The sequence below is a fragment of the Amia ocellicauda genome (genome assembly GCF_036373705.1).
Source record: "Amia ocellicauda isolate fAmiCal2 chromosome 11 unlocalized genomic scaffold, fAmiCal2.hap1 SUPER_11_unloc_4, whole genome shotgun sequence".
Taxonomy (NCBI): Eukaryota; Metazoa; Chordata; class Actinopteri; order Amiiformes; family Amiidae; genus Amia; species Amia ocellicauda.
The window spans coordinates 379,176-399,046 of record NW_027102662.1 but is presented as its reverse complement, the minus strand read 5'-3'; the positions used below and the strand labels follow the sequence as shown (position 1 = coordinate 399,046).

General features: G+C 43.3%; 1 non-coding gene across 1 annotated transcript; it reads right to left on the bottom strand.

Annotated features, from left to right (window-relative positions):
- Positions 1 to 10,471: 10,471 nt before the first annotated feature.
- Positions 10,472 to 10,544, bottom strand: trnav-aac (transfer RNA valine (anticodon AAC)). Its single transcript has one exon. It is a non-coding gene; the product is annotated as a tRNA-Val (tRNA).
- Between the last annotated feature and the right edge of the window lie 9,327 nt (positions 10,545 to 19,871).

Sequence of the window (19,871 nt, the reverse complement as noted above, 5' to 3'; positions counted from 1 at the left end):
TTAAAAGATGTCATGCGTGTTAAGGTGAAAAAATAATGAAAACAGCCTTTGAATCATTAGTTTTGTTTTTATTCAACACAATTCTTATACAAAGCAGGGGTTATGGTATAAATAAATGTACAACATTTGAAAAAAAAAAAAAAAAAAAAAATTGTTTATCGGGTCATTATTTACAGGGGAGACAAATAAAAACATGATATTAATAAGCTTCCCAACGATGGATAGATCCTGAGGATGGTCGCTCAGCACGGTCAGAGTAATGAGATATCGGAGTCAGATCAGGCTCCACCTCTTTACACAGACGGATTTTTTGTAGCGTTTCCTGGTTAGGAACTGTTGATTGGGGCATGTTCAGACAGGCCATCGCCTGTAGGTAAGCATTCCAGCCTACAGGTCGGCGACTATCGGGTACCTTATTAGTGCTAGTGACACTCTTCAACAAATCAAACATGTGTGAACCTTTGATCAGTTGTCCTTTAAAAACAAATTCACCCTGTTCATTCCAAGCAGTTACCCGCGGTTTCTGAACCATTTTGTGCAGGATATATTGTGCATGTCTTTTGCTTCTGGCCGGCATGTTTCTCAAAACATCCGTTACAACATCTCCCTCTGAACTCTCAACAGGTTCGGTCACCGCAACATCTTTATCAACCGTACCCCCCGCATCAGCCCCAGAACCATTTTCTTGACAGGCCATGGTTTAAGTTAAAATGTATTGATCTTTTTCACCCTGTCTAACCAGACGGAGGTAGCGCTGTAACGTGTTGGTATACAACTGGGCTTTGGAATACTGATTTAAATCGGCCCTGGCCTGTATAGCTTTCATTTCAGAGTCCAAGTTGTTTTCGGCCGTTTGTCTAATGGGCTCTGGCCCGACAACATTTTTTCTCAGTTTCTCAAGCTGCTCCTGAGGGATCAAAAACATTTTCTGAGCATATTCCATTATTAACCCACTCTGGAAGCTAGAAGACTGGTTAGGAAAGGCACGGCTATGCTCAACAGCGGTCCTATAAAACCCCCGGTTTGATTAATCTTCTTTCTTTTTCTTTTAATAGAATACTTCTTATTAGCGATGATCTTGATAACCGCTTTTTGTTTTTTGAGTTTAGAATGTTGAGAAGGGGTTAGGGGTATATTACCGCGTAAGATGTTAAAAGCTATTTCACACAGGGTCTCGATCAAATCCGAGGGGGCCCCTGCCAGCACAGCTTTCCTATGGCGCGGGCTCCCCTCAAATAACATTTGCAAAAGTGGCAGATTTCTTTTAATCCGAACAGACATTCTTATTTATTTCCTTTTCTTTAGCACATACACTGCCGGCCAATCGGGTGGGCACAAACCTGTTCTGAGGCGAAAGTCTTCTGGGGTTTGTGCTTTTAAGTCCGCAATCAAGTACCCGTAGGGTTTTTTGGTGGCATCTTTAAATGCCTCCAAAAAGAACTTGGTCTGGTTAGGGTATATTTGACGAGCCAAGACGGTGACCTGTAGTTTATCTCTGGGGTTTTTAAAAAGAATTATATAATTGGCATTTAAATTAATAGTGTGGCTTTTTTTACCTTGAAAAAATAGATTTTGAACTAAATAAATAATACTTAAATTCCTATGATGAGTGTACTTTGTGAAAGCTTTTTCCACTTCACTGTTGTCACCGGCCTGCTCCATCAGGTCATCAAGGATCACTAGATTAGTTTGACCGGGCGGGAACAAGTCATCGCCACACAACGAGGCGGGGAGACCTTGCACAAATTTCAGATTATTTTTTTTCGAAGCCAAATCATCGTAGAGAGGTTGCCAGCAAGAGTAACACCACACTATGTTGTCAAGAGCTTGGGACACGGTTGCGTCCACATCTTCTATGATGTTCTTTATAAGATAGCTCTTCCCCGAATTGGAGGGACCGGCTATAATACAGGAGAAAGGGTGTTGAAGTCTGTTATCAAAACCACCGCTAATATCCATAAGGCAGAGTGGTATAATCAGTCTTCAACACTCTTTTATTGTACACCACCCTGAATCGTTTGTTTAGTGATCTATTTTCCAACGTGTACCCCTTTTTATTGCGATAGATCTGATTTCCGGCTGTAATAATCTCACGAGGAGGCGCGTCTTTCTCGGTTACAAAACTTTCTACCAGGGTCGTCAGAGACTTGATGTTAATGAGCTTGTTGTTACAATGGTTCAGAGTGAAACCCTTAACTTTCATACAGGTCTTACCCGCAGCCGTTCTGTATGCGTAAGTCTTAGGACCCCCTGAAACAAACTCCACTATGTGGTCCTGAGGATCTAGTTCGCTCGTTAACTCCCCAAGGTAGTCCCCGAGGGGAGGGACCCAATCCCCTGGCCTGGTGACAAAGATTACAGAGTCAGTATCATGATAGAGCGTGCGTTCCTGCAACTGATCCATTAAGTTGTACAGTTCAAGCCGGGCGTAAGCCGTGGTAAAAAACGCTATGAAAACATTAACGTTCCCCTGTTTGGTGGGGAAATCTTTAGGGGCCCTCCACTGGACCTGTGCCACGTGGTCATTTAAGAATTGAAAGTGTGATACTGCATGTTGTTTGGAAAACATAAATTCTATAAACTGTTCAGGGGTTTTAATCAAGGTTGTGTTTAGACGGTAATTTCTTTCCCCAAACTTACCCCACAGACTGTTTAAAATCAGTTTGGACATTTGTCTCTTGGCGGGGTTGACAGTTATGTTCCCCGGCTCTAGACGGATCCCTTCCTTTTCAAAATATTGCTGAACGTATCGCTCTTTGGCCGCGGAGTCAACACACCATGAGGGATAGCCCGATGCCTCCTGTTTCCCTTTCAGATGGGTCATAATGTAATCAGCAAAAAGAGTATCAGATTTTTCAGAAAAATGCCAAACCTCATTCACCTTACCGACTCTGTAACCTTTCTCCACCGCCTTGTCAAGCTCAATGCTACACCAGACACCCGTCAGCGCTCTCTCTTCATCACTGTGCAGACAAGAGGTAGTTTGATTTTCAGTTTCCACACACGTTCTACACAGAGGGAACATCAATTTTCCCGAACACCTGTAAGGCAACACGGGTAAGAACAGCTCGCGAGGAGGGTACATGGTGACTTTGATCAAACCAAAGTAATGTCCGATTTCGAGAAAGTCACGATAAACAATGGTTGGACGCCCCACCGGGTACATTTTGGTCTTGTTGACATAAGGGTACAGACTGGTGAAATCATAGTAATCTACTCTCTCACCCTCCTTTACCTCATAATGTAAACAGAGGGCGTTGGTACGACCCCCAAATAACGCATCCCGGGGCTCTAGACGTTCAGGAAAGTCCAAGGTTTCCATAAACCGTTGTACCCCCGCTTCCTGTTCCTTCAGGGTCGTCCACTCGTGTTTCCAAATCACCAGCACGTTCAAACCATAGGTGTTTTTTAAAGTTTCAATTCGTTCCTGGAAATCATAGTACATATCACCGCAGAGTTTTTGTGTTACGGGGTTAAAGGTGTTTGGGTCGAAGCACTGAGGACAGCCATGGTAAATACAACCTGCAAACTCATAAGCGGTATGCCGCCCGGACACGTCGCTAAAACCGTCTAAGTCATAAGGCCCCATTTTGACTTCCCCTTGATTTAAAGCATGTCTGATGAAGATGTTATCCCGGGCACTCAGGTATTCCAGCCACTGTATGGAGACAGTCGAAAAGTTCTTTTGTCTAGCACGATAGTTGTCAGAAGTGGTGACCGCTATAGTGTTTTTCTGCAAGAAATTGGACCGATACATTTTCATGCAGAGAGACGCTATGGTCACACTTTGCAAAGGGTCGAGACCTGATGTGTTGATAACCTCGGCGCGGAAACGCACACAGGCTTCTTTAAGGATCACCACATCATTTTTACAATAAGCGGCCATCTCTTCTCGGAAATCAAAAACACCTCCCTTAACCGTATTGTACCATTTAAAGAATTCCTCCCTCTCATGAGACATCATAGTATCAACCCCATAATAAGAGGCGGGCGGGTAGGACCCTCGATAATTTTGAGTGTCCTTAGTATTAAAAAAATGGCAGAACCAACCTTTCTTCTGAGCCTCAAAACCCAGAGCCTTAGGCAAAGCGCTCAATTTCATGGGGAGGAAATTTAACGAGTCTATGTAACGTTAGTTGAAAGCTTCGTCGGTGAAACACATGATCTTGCTACCCTGAGCTATTATTTTTGGGGTCACCCCATTTTCCACCAGATACTTCATCAAAATGTAAGAATCATAACCCTTAGCATTGTGGGCAATAAATGTGTAATTGAGGTATTTTGGACCGCGATACCGCGTAAAGAAATCCCTGACACAACTCTCACCGCTAGCTGACCACTCACGATCCAACATGTCAATACAGTGTATATAATTAGCAACGTGGACCCCGTTTTCTTGCCGGCATTCAAAAGCAAAAAAGACATACCGGTTGTGCGGCGGCTCCTTTTTAACCGGCTGAATAAAGCACTGGTGTTCGGACCCCGGGGTTAAATCAGCATTACAGATCCTGCATCTCGGCTCCAGACATTTGTGTGGTTTAACCTCATGAAAACGGTACTGGAGGCAACACTGCGGGCAATATTTAGTTTGATCACAATAACTCCGTTTTTTAACCCCCTCAGCAGCGGCCCTCTGTACCTTATGCTCGGAAAAACAGAACGCTGAGAGACAAATCCTTAAGCAATCTTTACATCGGATGGTAGGGGCCAAACCCTTACGACATTGCGGATTGAAACAGACGTTACAGTAACCGTCACAGCGGTGCTTAAGCTTATCATTGAAGGCCTTATAACACCAATGACAAACATACGAACAACCCAAAAAAGCCGTCAAACTCTTTATTCCAAAGTAATGACTATCACTTAGGAAGAGAAACAGTGTCTGTGTAAGGGTTTCAGGATGTATCTGAAATTTCACAAATACTTCCTTTACCTCACAACGGTACCACACAACAATTTTTAAAGACAACAACTCCTCAAACTTGGTGATGTCTGAAAAGGCAACCATCTGTTGAGAGTTTAAGCCGGCCCTCTGATGAAGCATTAAAGCCTCTTGCAGAGCTTGGGGTTCAGGCATGTCGGGGGTGAGTAGTTTTATTAAACTGTAAGCAAAACAGAGCTTATTGTCCCCACTGGAACTCACCACTAATTGCCTGAGCTTGGTCCTAATTATGTCGTTCTTCAAGCATTTCGACAGTCTTCTAAGCGCCCCACCCTCAGGGTTACGAACCACATTCATTACCAGAGACAGACTTTCATCAGCTATGATGGCTGCGTTACTTTGCAATAACGCTTCGATTTTAGCCAGACGTCTAAATTATCTCCACTCAGCATTACAGATAGGTTGCTAAACAAATCATCCCCTCTGAGTTCTAACTGTACAACATCTCGAGGTCTGACCCTTTCAGCAACCTGTTCAAGCATTTTCTGCAAGGCCTCGTGTATGTTGACAAATATTTCTGCATAATTGTCACAATTTAAAAGTTCTGCAAAATTAAAACGCTGAATCATTTCAAAATTGTTATAGGCCGGTCTATCTATAATCACGGGATCACTGGTACTCTTGGACACATCATCATTTTGAACAAAGCCTTCACCCCCTACATTCTCACAGAGCATGTCCTCCACAGCCTTATCAGTCTCAGAACCCTCCACATTCCGAACACCCCCACTGCTGACATCTACAAAACCCCCTTTTTGAGGAGGCTCATTTAAAGCCTGTAAAAGTCCTTCAAAGATATCCAACCGGTTAATGTCAAGACCCTCCTCTATAGTGATGGCTGCTTCTGCCGCCATCCTGTGTTCTAATTGTCTCAAATCATTTATAATAGGGGCAGAATTTGGTCGGGGTAGCTCCTCCAAAGCCTCCACCATTTCAAACAAATCGGGGTGAACTAGGGGGTGAACCTCTATAAGCGCTACCGGTGGGAGGTGGTTATTTAGATCATTGACCATCTGTAACAGGTCAGGGTTCACCGGTAAGTCTGTTAATTCACATTCTATCAGTGGTAATTGGGGGTTATTTAAATCATTTATCATTTGTAATAGTTCCAGGTTCATTGGGACATCAGAGGAGTTCACAACAGGGCCGGGGATGTTCTCTCGGGAAGGTCTTTTTGGGGCCCTAGCTTGTTCATAATCCTTTAGTTTGTGAGTTCTTTTACCAAGTCAGGACATTTTTTAATTTATTTTTTATTTTTCCAACAACCCACAATAGTAAGGCGTTTTGTGTCTATTAAAACATTAAATACGGTACAATTCGTTAGTAAGGGTATTAATAAGGGTGTTTTGGCTCTCTATCACCAGGTTTTGCCCCACTAACACAAGTCTTTGATTTTGTAACAAAGTATGTAGCAACTCATGCCGACCTTCAGGAAGTAGCTCCGGGGGCTGGTGGCCTGGCTCAGCTTCAAAGGATGGTCGCTCCGGTAAATCTCGGTCGAAGGAGGCAAGGAGCGAGCGTATACTCATGGACGGAGACCAAGAAGGCCTTTGCGGTGACACCCTGGCCAAGCGCGGGGTACTGTTCCGCGTTTCTGTAGCCAAGAAATGGGTCTGGGGGAACGATGTTGAAACCAGGCCGTCGTTGGGTGGTGTGTCAGCCCTGACTGACGGCGACCCATGAGGTTGTTGGATGCCTGTATTTGTTCCGCCCGACAATGCGGCGGGCTGAATCTGGGGTGTTGAATTACCCCCAGAAGGCTGTGGCCTGAGTAGATGTTGGGGGGTCTCCAAGACCACCGTGGGGGATCCTCTCGGTGATCTCACCGGGGAAGATGTTTGATCCCACTTAGACGGGGTAATTGTTCTCAATAGCTCATCCACAGAATGACTATCCCAAGAGTCTTGGGAAGAATAAAAATATACATTACATTTACATCTTTAAACGGCGACAGAAATCAAACTTAAAACAACATGTCCAGGACATTCAAAACCTTTAGCTTTTTTAGACCTTTGAAAATAGCCTTAGACATTCACTACAACGCAATATTATTTACAGACAATATATTTATTAGGACTTGATAATAAATGTAAAACAGAGAAGCCGCTGTAAATAAACTGTTTCTTAAATGTTTCTTTAAAAACTGTAATATTGTTAATAAAACACACACACACACAACAACATTTCATTTTTAATTGAACCTTCCAAGTGTAAACGATTCCTGATCCCGGGACTTCCTGTTTCACAAACGTTTTCACGATCTGTTTAAATATTAAATACAATGAACACCTTCAAGCCTTTTCCTACAACCACTTTAAAACAGAAGTATAATAGCGGGAGATAAGCCAAACAACTTACTAAACCATTTCGGACGGCTTTACTTCCTAACCAGACGGTACGGCAATCGGTCATTTCTAAACACGTTCCCCAGAAACAAGCCTAGACCTGTCCGGACTTCTAAAGATCTTTCCCAGAACCCCCCGCCCTACAGGAAACGGTCACCCATCGCTTAAATATTAGCCCTCAACGGGCAAACAAAGCCCTTTTAAAAACATTAAAGTTTGAAAGATCTTACTTACCTCCACAGAATAATCGTTTCTTATTTTTTTCGGCTGGTTTAGCTTTTTGCACCGCTGTGAAGGTAAGAGACATGTTTAACCTTTAACCACACCGCTTTATAAAAAGCTTTAACCTCTTACAGGCTGCAGACATATACTCACAGCTATCAGATACCGGGGCTGACGGCCTTTCAGATTCTTGAAAGGTTACGGTTCTCGAAGGTAAAACGAAACAAGCCCTCGATGTGGAAGGCCTTTCGTTGTCTCGAACCACGTTTCTTAATACTGTTAGACAGGATAATTTTTTAAAATTAACAAAACTGGACTCAAACATCTTACAGAAACGTTATACAAACAAACAGGGATTTAGTTCTTACCCGGTCGGCAGACAGTCTGTCTAGGGACAACCACTTCTCTTGGTCGATCCTCGGAGACATTAATCACAGGCCTTTCGATAGTTTCTGTGTAATTAAAGAGACCGGCATTAATATATATTAAAACGTTTTCATAACTCTAATGAGCCGCTTCAAAACCACACACACCCATACATAAGAACCCATGAGCGCAAACACAAAAATCTTACCGTCGTTGTTCCAGATGATCTCCTCAGCGTTGGGAATTAACTCCTGTTGACTGGCTGAAAAATAATTTTACAGAACTTAAAACAGATGTTATAGCCTTATTTACAATACATGCACACAACACGCTCTGAGTCAATGAAAATAATCTGAAGACTTGCCTAAAAACTCATTTAAATCGAAGTCGCTGATGTTGTTTCCGGACATTGTTGATCTTTAGTCTTAAATCGAAAGGTCAGTAAGAGTCTGTCGAGCTGAAGACCAGACCTTCATACTTATACTGATGGCCACATGCCGGATCTGCGTGTAAGGCATTGTTCTGGTCTGGCCTTTGTGCATCAAGACCTATAGTCAACAAACCACTAAGAATATTTCAGGCCTTTATAAGCGCTAAAAAACAACCTGAGCCAAGAAAATAACTATAAAGATCTAAAATAACTAGCGCTTTTACAGTGATTTTTTTTTTTTTTTTAATAGCGATGCTTTGTTTGGTATTAAACAAGTCACAAACTACTCAGAACAGCGTTTATCCCCGCAAAAGAGATATTTGGGTTTATTTTACAAAGCTTATAAATTATATAGGTTAAAAGTATTCTGAATGTTTTGATACCACATGCCATACGTACTGTTGTCTGAGCCCACCCCCGCCACCCATGGTGTGAGTGATTTAGCCTTGAGTGTTGTGATCTATTTAGCATTGAGTGATCAGTTGTTTTTATTTTTTAAACGATTCCTTATCATCAGGGATTGAGACTGCTAAAATACCTTAAAAGCATATCCTTATCTTAAGTCTAACTCTTATGAGCTTTAAGACCCTAGAATGTATTTAAGTAAAACGACTGAACACATTATGTGAGAGATAAAATATAACCACAGCTTTTTTTTTTTTTTTTTACAAAAACAATTAACCTATACACACAAACACCCACACACACACCCTCTTTTTTAATTTTATTTTTAATTAAATTTGAGGGGAGAGACAGAGCCAGATACAGTGTGGATAACATAAGTACCCTATGCAAAACAGGCATTGTTAGGACCTGGGATCATAACAGACAACAGAACTTGTTGATCTTATAAAATGATTGGGCGAGAGAGAGAGAGAGACAGACAGAGACAGTGTGAATATGATAAACGCACTATTCAAAACTGGCATTGTTAAGACCTGGGACCATTACAGACAACAGAACTTGTTGATCTTATAACGGTTTAGATTTACTAAACCATTACATGTATATTTAAAAAAGACCCCCAAACACTACAGGAAGAGCCGACCCATTCACACTCTACAGTTGACCAACAAGAACAACAAGAACAACAGGTTATGGGCGGCCTTGTTGTTCAGGGTTTTATGGGTGTACACTTTCTGACGGATATGACGTAGGAATAATTAAGGAAATAACTCTACCTAAAATCACGCCCCCCAATTATGACGTAGGAATATTAATAAGCTTAGGGCATACGTCATAACAAAATAGGCCGCGCCCATAAAACCCTACTATCTACTCATAAGAGTAACAGCAATGTCGCCGATCCTGCTACGGTCGTATTGTAACAGCAACAACATGTATCGATTTTAAAACTGTCAGTTCCAGCGCCTCGCAAAGCTACCCTTCTGTGATCGTTTGTTCTCAAGGTCAGGATTTCTTGACACTCCGAGGAAGAGAAAACGACAGCCACCCTTGGGGCAGAGAGATGGGGGACGGGTAACACGGCACTGGCACACGTGCACCGCGGGTTGTTTCCACCCGGTTTCGAACCGGGGACCTGTCGCGTGTGAGGCGAACGTGATAGCCACTACACTACGGAAACCGACCCGTCCTGGTATTTCGAATAACTCCTATCGAAGCCGGCTGGTAAAACGCACACAGGCGTTTCCCGTGGGCCAGCCTGTGAGATAAAGGTTTCTATTTTCACTGACCTATATTGCATTGCTCAAGGGCACATCAGGACACTTTGGAAACTCTTTCAAAGGAAGAACGCCCTGAGCAATGACAAGACTTACACTTACCCCAACAAGGTGATGCTCAATGGCTTGTTCAAACAGCTGCTGCTCGTCTTGTGCCACCATCAGACAATCACAGAGCTATTGTGCCTTCTGCACCTTACGGTAGCAACAAATCTAACTACTGCTTTACTTTAACAATAATAATGACGGCGACCACGATGACAACAAGAACAACAACAGGAACAACAACAACAACAACATCATCATCATCATCATCATCAGATTTTAATTAAAAGTGGCTACACCAGCGTTTACAATTTCAACCTGTCGACGGACGGACGCTCTGAGAGCACCGATTTCGGGCACTCCAATGAAGAAAAGCTACCCACCACCTCCGGGGAACCACGAGGGCAAACAGGATGAAACGGACCGGCCCACAGCAGGCTGTTTCCGCCCGGTTTCGAACCGGGGACCTTTCGCGTGTTAGGCGAACGTGATAACCGCTACACTACGGAAACTGACACCGCAACGTCTTGCTTCAAACGGTTACCGTTGAAGCCTGCTCGTAAAACGGGCTCACGCATTTCAGGTCGGCTAGACTGTGAGATGGCGTCTGAAGTGCCGCGAAAGGATGCCATTTTCACAGACCTGTTTGGCATTGCTAAAGGGCACATCAGGACACTTTGGAAACTCTTTCAAAGGCAGGTCGCCCTGCGCTTTAAAAGGGATCCCAGCTGTGTTGGAGTGGAGCTTTTTGCTTTGGGAGAGAAGGAGGGTACGTTGGAACCTTTTGAGACGGTAATTGAATACTCTTATGAGGACTGGTTGAAGGTGATGGCCTGGAGAGATCTGGGGCTTGTGGATAAGACTCTAGAAGGCTTGCAAGAGGGTCCAAGAGAATGCGAAATGGAGTCTCCGACTCAGGGTTTTGAAAGGTGTGAATGGGAAAGCTTGCAGAACTACGGTAGAGTGGTGAAGAGTCTATCTCAAACTACAGATCGTAAGGTTTTGTTTAGCAGTACCCTGATTACAAACCCTATTGAAGGGGGTGTGGAGGATCCAGAAAAACAGGTTACAGAAATTATGTTTGACGCCGTGGACTGGCCGTTCTTGAAAGAGGTCATAAACTGTATAAATGATGGTTTTGACATCTTGACCAAATGTTCGCAACTGGATTTGGTTAGAAGGAGAATATGCTGGATTATGGATTATATATCCCCCTTGAATGACGACGACGATGATAAAACCGACGACGTGTGGGGTTTTGGAGGGGGGTCTGACGGCTCAGGGGCTACTCTCTTCTAAGAGGGCGGTGTGTCGTGACGTAGTGAAGAGATAGGATAAAAGGCGCAACAATTCATTCATGGTTTAAAATTAAAGAGAATGTCTTACCCGAAAGCTGCGGACGTCGACAGGCTCTACAGGCCTCTTCAAACCCGGGATCACCCCTGGTTCTATTCCCCAGATTTTGTATACACTCTGGAACCCTCTGACTGCGGTTACCCTCCAAGACCTCAGACCCCGGTCCCTCAGGACGAAACAACATGCGGTGCGATGGATGTCCAAATGAGTCTCGGGGATCCCCAGCCTCTGGAGCTCATGGAGGGCCTCGATTTTGCCGAACTGTCTACCGTCTGTGCGTCTCAGGAGGGGGTCAGTCCAATGGATGTAGAAACACCCCACAAACCACCAGGCGACCCAATGAGCATCGGACTGTCCCAGGGGCGTGATGAAGACGCAGGATTTATGCCCGGGGTATGTGACCAAGTAAGCAGAGTGGTTAAAAGCACCCTGGTGTATATTCTGAGTGCTCTCATCGACCGAGCTCTGAAAGAAGTCTGTCGGGGGTGTGAAGTGAATCACCCCAGTCAGTTGAGACACAGTTGTTTGTTTGAACCAGACCGTTACTATTTCCTGTTCTATTTCAACGTGTTTTACAGAAGACTGAACAAACCGTGGCTGAAACCGGCACTAATCAAGGCGCTGTCTTACTCCCACATACATGTCACTGCGGGACAAGTCCAGAAAATCATAGATGAGATTTTGCTGGAGCTGAAAAAGGAGCCGTTTATAATAGAGAAACTTGGGCAGCTGGTCAATGACCTGGATGAGCCGAGTAGAAAAACCGCTGGCAAGCTAAAAGCTTATTTCTTCCGTAAAGAAGTTAAAGCTGGGGGCAGCGACGAGGAATTCGACATCTACGCCACTGATTCAGACTCTGACCTGAACTAAGGGACTTTGAACATGGGGAATGTTCTGGACTGCTTCTGCAACTGGTTCTGTCATCAACACTCTGCAGCTAACCTGAGAGCGCTATTACACCATGTGCTTGACCGAAAAGTAGCCAACGCGAGCCTTTTCTCTACAGATTTAACCATCGATGAGGATCAACTTTCAAACCTGGAAAAGTGAATGGCTGCTGTAACAAAGACCGGGGGGTACGAACACTGGGATGAAGCGCTCAAGGGGGCCAAGAATGATATTAGGCCATTTCATCAACATCTGTAGGACCTTTTGCTGAGCATGTTTAATACACCTCTGTTTACTTTTAAAATAGGTCATATTGTTGTTTTATTTACATATGTAACTGAGGTGTGTGCCTACAAGATAAAGAAACAGGTATATTTGTTGATATAGATCAAGTAACCAATCATCTGATTTCTTTTTGTCTGGACCGTAGAAAAAATTGTTGTGTATGTTATACTTTTCTCAAATGTCTAAAAAGGGGTATCTGCTCTCCTGAAGTTGAATAAAAAACCTTGTATAAAAACTTTGCGCATAGTGTGGGTCTGTTTGGTTATTTGACAGAATGACTCGGCAAGCTCCCCAAATGCAGGAACTATACTACAACCCAGCCAAGATTGGGGGTTTGGCGGGTAAGAAGGGTTTTCAAAGAGGACTCGCTGAGGCCGGAGTGAAGGTTAATGATGTGGTTGTTTCAGAATGGTTACGGGAACAAGACGCCTATACCTTACATAAACCTCTCAGGATTAACTTTAAAAGAAACCGCGTATATGCAACTGACATAGACTCACAATGGCAAATGGATCTAGTCGATATGTCAAATTTATCAAAACATAACAATGGTCACAAATTGATGTTGATGTGTATCGATGTGTTATCAAAATATGCCTGGGCTCGCATTCTACATAAAAAAACAGGTCGGGCGGTGACAAGGGCCTTTGAGGATATATTGTCCCAGGGTCGATGTCCTAAAAAACTGCAGACTGATAAAGGAAAAGAGTTTCTCAACAGAGAATTTCAGAATCTACTGAAGAGACACAAAATACATCATTTCACCACCGGTAATGAGCTTAAGGCATTGGTAGTGGAGAGGTTTAACCGCACCATGAAGACCAAAATCTGGAGATATTTTACAGCGGTCAACACGTTCAAGTATTTTGATAAAGTTCAGGATTTTATCGATGCTTACAACCAAGGGTATCACACCAGTATTAAAATGAAGCCTATAGATGTTGATCAAAGTAATTCTTTTAAGGTCTATAAAGAATTATACGGACCATTTATTAAGAAGGGAAAAACTACTTATAAGTTCAACATCGGTGATGTGGTTCGCGTTTCAAAGCTAAGGAGTTCTTTTGCCAAAGGTTAGCCGAGTTACAAAAAATGATTGTGGGTAAAGACAGTGTATACAGAGTTGAAAAGATATTAGCTGAAAAAACCCAGAACCGGAAAAAATACGTGTTGGTGAAATGGCTTGGATGGCCTGAAAAGTTCAATAGTTGGGTCCCGGAACAACAGGTTTGCGATATTCAATCCTTATAACAACATGCCCGTGGGTGTGTTGGGGGCATTACTTTCGGTACTCAAGATGGAATCAGGAGGCTTCTACATGACTCTACCCAGTAACGCCTCTCTCGATATATACCCTAAAAATGAAATATCCAGTTACACGGTACAATTTGGAAAATCTATAGATCTAAGGGGGTCGTGGGAAGTGGGGTTGGCGGAAATACAGTATCCTTACACTTGGGCTGTTTTACAAGATAAGGATGCCACCTTCGCCATTTTTGATGATGTTAAAATCAATGGATATTCACGATACAAGGAGGTTATTATGACAATGTGGATAAAATATTAGATGAGATGCATAAACAGTTCTCAGAAGGCACCCCCAACATCAAGCTATATTACAACCCTATTAAAAACAGAGTGTACAAGGTGTCAAAACCAGGTATTAGCATTCAAACCAGCGGCCAACTGGGGCGTATATTTGGGTTCTATTCTGACACAGAGAGCAGGTTCTCAGAAGTGGTGGGGCGGCTTTTACACTCTTTATGTGTATACGGATATCATAACCCACCAGAGGGTCGGGGATAGTTATGTCCCCCTTTTGAGAAATGTACTTATTAAAGGTAAAAGCAATGACATGGTCACAATTACTTATGACAAACCACACTACATACCAGTCTCAAAGACCCAATTTGACAACATCACGATCGAAGTAAAATCGGATCAGAATATCAACGTACCCTTCCGCTTCGGTAAAGTTAATGTCAAACTACATTTTCGACCCCTGAAACAGTGTGTACATTATTAAAATGGCTACCTCGAGGGGTTATGTAGATCCTAGCGCCTATGTGGATTATTACAAGATGCAAGATGGAACGGCTTGCCCGGTTTTGTAGGAGCCCCCACAATGTATGGCGCCGGTCTAGGAGGACTCTTTCGTGGTCTCTTTAGAATGGCCGTACCCCTGCTTAAGAGAGGCTTTGCTATAGCCAGACCCCACTTGAAATCAGCGGCTAAAAATATTGTTAGTGACGTGTTCACCAATGTTATGAACCGGGCAGCTAGCCATGAGCATCAGGAGGGTTCGGGTCTCATGGTAATGGCGAGGAGGGGGGGTAAAAGAAGAAACAGCATGTGTCCACCAGGGCGACGAAGATCCGTGGCTAACAAAAAACGAAGAATCTCTCATTCTCCAACATATCGTGGAAACACTCGGAGAAGGAAGCAGCACAAGAAAAAACCTGCAAAAAGAAAGTCTAAAAGAAAGAAAAATAGAGCCTCAGGATACATCTTTTAAACATGTCTTTTGTCCACAGTCTATCGGAAGAATGCGTCAAATCAGAACTGGATCTGTTTACAGTTCCATACACTCAAACGAGTATAGATAAGATCATATATGTAGAGATTCCCCCTCTTTCTGCAATTTCAGACACGGCCCCTCTGGAGTTTTTTATGGCTGGCAATGGCGAGGATTATATTGATTTGAATAACACATTTATTTTAATGAACTGTAAAGTGACTGATGAGGATGGCGATGCAATCGAGAAGACGACCAACGCTGGGGTCATCAATTACCCGGTGGCCACCATGTTTTCACAGGTGGATGTGACCCTGGGAGATCGGCTCATTAGTCAAAGCAGCAATACTTACCCCTATAGAGCCATGATGGAGTGTATCCTTAATTATAGTGAGGAGACCCTGAGCAAACAGTTCAGCCCCGGCCTTTTCTTCAAAGACATCCCGGAAGCTATGGACGACAAGGATCCAGAGGGACTCAATAAGGGTTTGCAAAAAAGAACGGCCTCTTCAACAGAAGGGAGGACCTTTGAGCTAATGGGGCATATCCATGCAGACATATTTTTCCAAGAAAAACTCATGCTCAACGGGGTAGACATTAAAATTAAAATGATCCGTAGTAAAAGTGCTTTTTGTCTGATGACCCCTGATACTGAAAAATATAAACTGACCATATTATCGGCCTCGCTGTTTGTGAAAAAAGTGTCCGTCTCCCCGGCGGTTAAACTAGGACACGCGCAGGCGTTAATGACGGCAAACGCCAAGTACCCGATCGAAAGAGTCTATATGAAAGTCCACAGTATCCCCGCAGGGACACGGGTGATGAACCAGGAAAATCTGTTTCTAGGACAGCTCCCAAAACAGGTTATTATGGGTCTCGAAGATAATGATGCATTTACCGGGGTTTACAACAAGAACCCCTTTAACTTTAAACATTATAACGCGGAATTTATAGCGTTGTACGTCGATGGTGTGCAGGTTCCATCCAGACCTTTTCAACCTGACTTTGAAAACGGCAATGCGGTTCGTGAATATGACAGTCTAGTACTGGCTACGGGTCGCCATCTCAAGGATCAAACTCTGCTGATCGATCGCCGGGAATACTGCAGCGGTTACACCCTGTACGGTTTCAACCTGACCCCTGACGAAGAGTGTGGACAACATTTTTCACTGATGAAGACGGGCAATATGCGTTTGGAGATGCGTTTCAAGCAGCCTCTACCACGCACTGTAAATATGGTCGTGTATGCTGTGTTTGACAACATTATTGAGGTGAATCAGAGGAGAAACGTTCTGTATGATTATTATTAAAATGAACACCAGAGAGCTCAACCACATCATGAATGCCCTGGCCGGCTCACGGAAACTGTTTCAAGGAGTCTACGCCTGCGATCAGCTGCCTAAATTTAAGATCAAGAATTTACCTGCAATGTACATAATCAACACACACCCTAAAAATATGCCCGGAGAACATTGGCTGGCTATTTATCTAAGGGAGGACCACCGTGGTGAATTTTTTGATTCCTATGCAAACCCCCCGGATTTCAGACCTTTCCCTCGGAAGATAAATAACTTTCTGCTCAACAACTGTCAAGAAACCATTTACAGCGGTCGTCAAGTACAAAGTCTTCAGACCTTCACTTGTGGTCAACACTGTGTGTTTTTCTTATATCATAGATCTAAAGGAAGGTCATACCCCGATATTATGGCCTTGTACAGTGAGGATTTAGGCCAAAATGATAAAAAAAGTGGCAGAGTTTGTCAGGACACTGTGGACCCCCCCTTATAACACAATGACTTACGACCCTAGCCAGCCATGTATACAGATGGGGTGTTCTTGTGAGGATTTTAAAAGATGTCATGCGTGTTAAGGTGAAAAAATAATGAAAACAGCCTTTGAATCATTAGTTTTGTTTTTATTCAACACAATTCTTATACAAAGCAGGGGTTATGGTATAAATAAATGTACAACATTTGAAAAAAAAAAAAAAAAAAAAATTGTTTATCGGGTCATTATTTACAGGGGAGACAAATAAAAACATGATATTAATAAGCTTCCCAACGATGGATAGATCCTGAGGATGGTCGCTCAGCACGGTCAGAGTAATGAGATATCGGAGTCAGATCAGGCTCCACCTCTCTACACAGACGGATTTTTTGTAGCGTTTCCTGGTTAGGAACTGTTGATTGGGGCATGTTCAGACAGGCCATCGCCTGTAGGTAAGCATTCCAGCCTACAGGTCGGCGACTATCGGGTACCTTATTAGTGCTAGTGACACTCTTCAACAAATCAAACATGTGTGAACCTTTGATCAGTTGTCCTTTAAAAACAAATTCACCCTGTTCATTCCAAGCAGTTACCCGCGGTTTCTGAACCATTTTGTGCAGGATATATTGTGCATGTCTTTTGCTTCTGGCCGGCATGTTTCTCAAAACATCCGTTACAACATCTCCCTCTGAACTCTCAACAGGTTCGGTCACCGCAACATCTTTATCAACCGTACCCCCCGCATCAGCCCCAGAACCATTTTCTTGACAGGCCATGGTTTAAGTTAAAATGTATTGATCTTTTTCACCCTGTCTAACCAGACGGAGGTAGCGCTGTAACGTGTTGGTATACAACTGGGCTTTGGAATACTGATTTAAATCGGCCCTGGCCTGTATAGCTTTCATTTCAGAGTCCAAGTTGTTTTCGGCCGTTTGTCTAATGGGCTCTGGCCCGACAACATTTTTTCTCAGTTTCTCAAGCTGCTCCTGAGGGATCAAAAACATTTTCTGAGCATATTCCATTATTAACCCACTCTGGAAGCTAGAAGACTGGTTAGGAAAGGCACGGCTATGCTCAACAGCGGTCCTATAAAACCCCCGGTTTGATTAATCTTCTTTCTTTTTCTTTTAATAGAATACTTCTTATTAGCGATGATCTTGATAACCGCTTTTTGTTTTTTGAGTTTAGAATGTTGAGAAGGGGTTAGGGGTATATTACCGCGTAAGATGTTAAAAGCTATTTCACACAGGGTCTCGATCAAATCCGAGGGGGCCCCTGCCAGCACAGCTTTCCTATGGCGCGGGCTCCCCTCAAATAACATTTGCAAAAGTGGCAGATTTCTTTTAATCCGAACAGACATTCTTATTTATTTCCTTTTCTTTAGCACATACACTGCCGGCCAATCGGGTGGGCACAAACCTGTTCTGAGGCGAAAGTCTTCTGGGGTTTGTGCTTTTAAGTCCGCAATCAAGTACCCGTAGGGTTTTTTGGTGGCATCTTTAAATGCCTCCAAAAAGAACTTGGTCTGGTTAGGGTATATTTGACGAGCCAAGACGGTGACCTGTAGTTTATCTCTGGGGTTTTTAAAAAGAATTATATAATTGGCATTTAAATTAATAGTGTGGCTTTTTTTACCTTGAAAAAATAGATTTTGAACTAAATAAATAATACTTAAATTCCTATGATGAGTGTACTTTGTGAAAGCTTTTTCCACTTCACTGTTGTCACCGGCCTGCTCCATCAGGTCATCAAGGATCACTAGATTAGTTTGACCGGGCGGGAACAAGTCATCGTCACACAACGAGGCGGGGAGACCTTGCACAAATTTCAGATTATTTTTTTTCGAAGCCAAATCATCGTAGAGAGGTTGCCAGCAAGAGTAACACCACACTATGTTGTCAAGAGCTTGGGACACGGTTGCGTCCACATCTTCTATGATGTTCTTTATAAGATAGCTCTTCCCCGAATTGGAGGGACCGGCTATAATACAGGAGAAAGGGTGTTGAAGTCTGTTATCAAAACCACCGCTAATATCCATAAGGCAGAGTGGTATAATCAGTCTTCAACACTCTTTTATTGTACACCACCCTGAATCGTTTGTTTAGTGATCTATTTTCCAACGTGTACCCCTTTTTATTGCGATAGATCTGATTTCCGGCTGTAATAATCTCACGAGGAGGCGCGTCTTTCTCGGTTACAAAACTTTCTACCAGGGTCGTCAGAGACTTGATGTTAATGAGCTTGTTGTTACAATGGTTCAGAGTGAAACCCTTAACTTTCATACAGGTCTTACCCGCAGCCGTTCTGTATGCGTAAGTCTTAGGACCCCCTGAAACAAACTCCACTATGTGGTCCTGAGGATCTAGTTCGCTCGTTAACTCCCCAAGGTAGTCCCCGAGGGGAGGGACCCAATCCCCTGGCCTGGTGACAAAGATTACAGAGTCAGTATCATGATAGAGCGTGCGTTCCTGCAACTGATCCATTAAGTTGTACAGTTCAAGCCGGGCGTAAGCCGTGGTAAAAAACGCTATGAAAACATTAACGTTCCCCTGTTTGGTGGGGAAATCTTTAGGGGCCCTCCACTGGACCTGTGCCACGTGGTCATTTAAGAATTGAAAGTGTGATACTGCATGTTGTTTGGAAAACATAAATTCTATAAACTGTTCAGGGGTTTTAATCAAGGTTGTGTTTAGACGGTAATTTCTTTCCCCAAACTTACCCCACAGACTGTTTAAAATCAGTTTGGACATTTGTCTCTTGGCGGGGTTGACAGTTATGTTCCCCGGCTCTAGACGGATCCCTTCCTTTTCAAAATATTGCTGAACGTATCGCTCTTTGGCCGCGGAGTCAACACACCATGAGGGATAGCCCGATGCCTCCTGTTTCCCTTTCAGATGGGTCATAATGTAATCAGCAAAAAGAGTATCAGATTTTTCAGAAAAATGCCAAACCTCATTCACCTTACCGACTCTGTAACCTTTCTCCACCGCCTTGTCAAGCTCAATGCTACACCAGACACCCGTCAGCG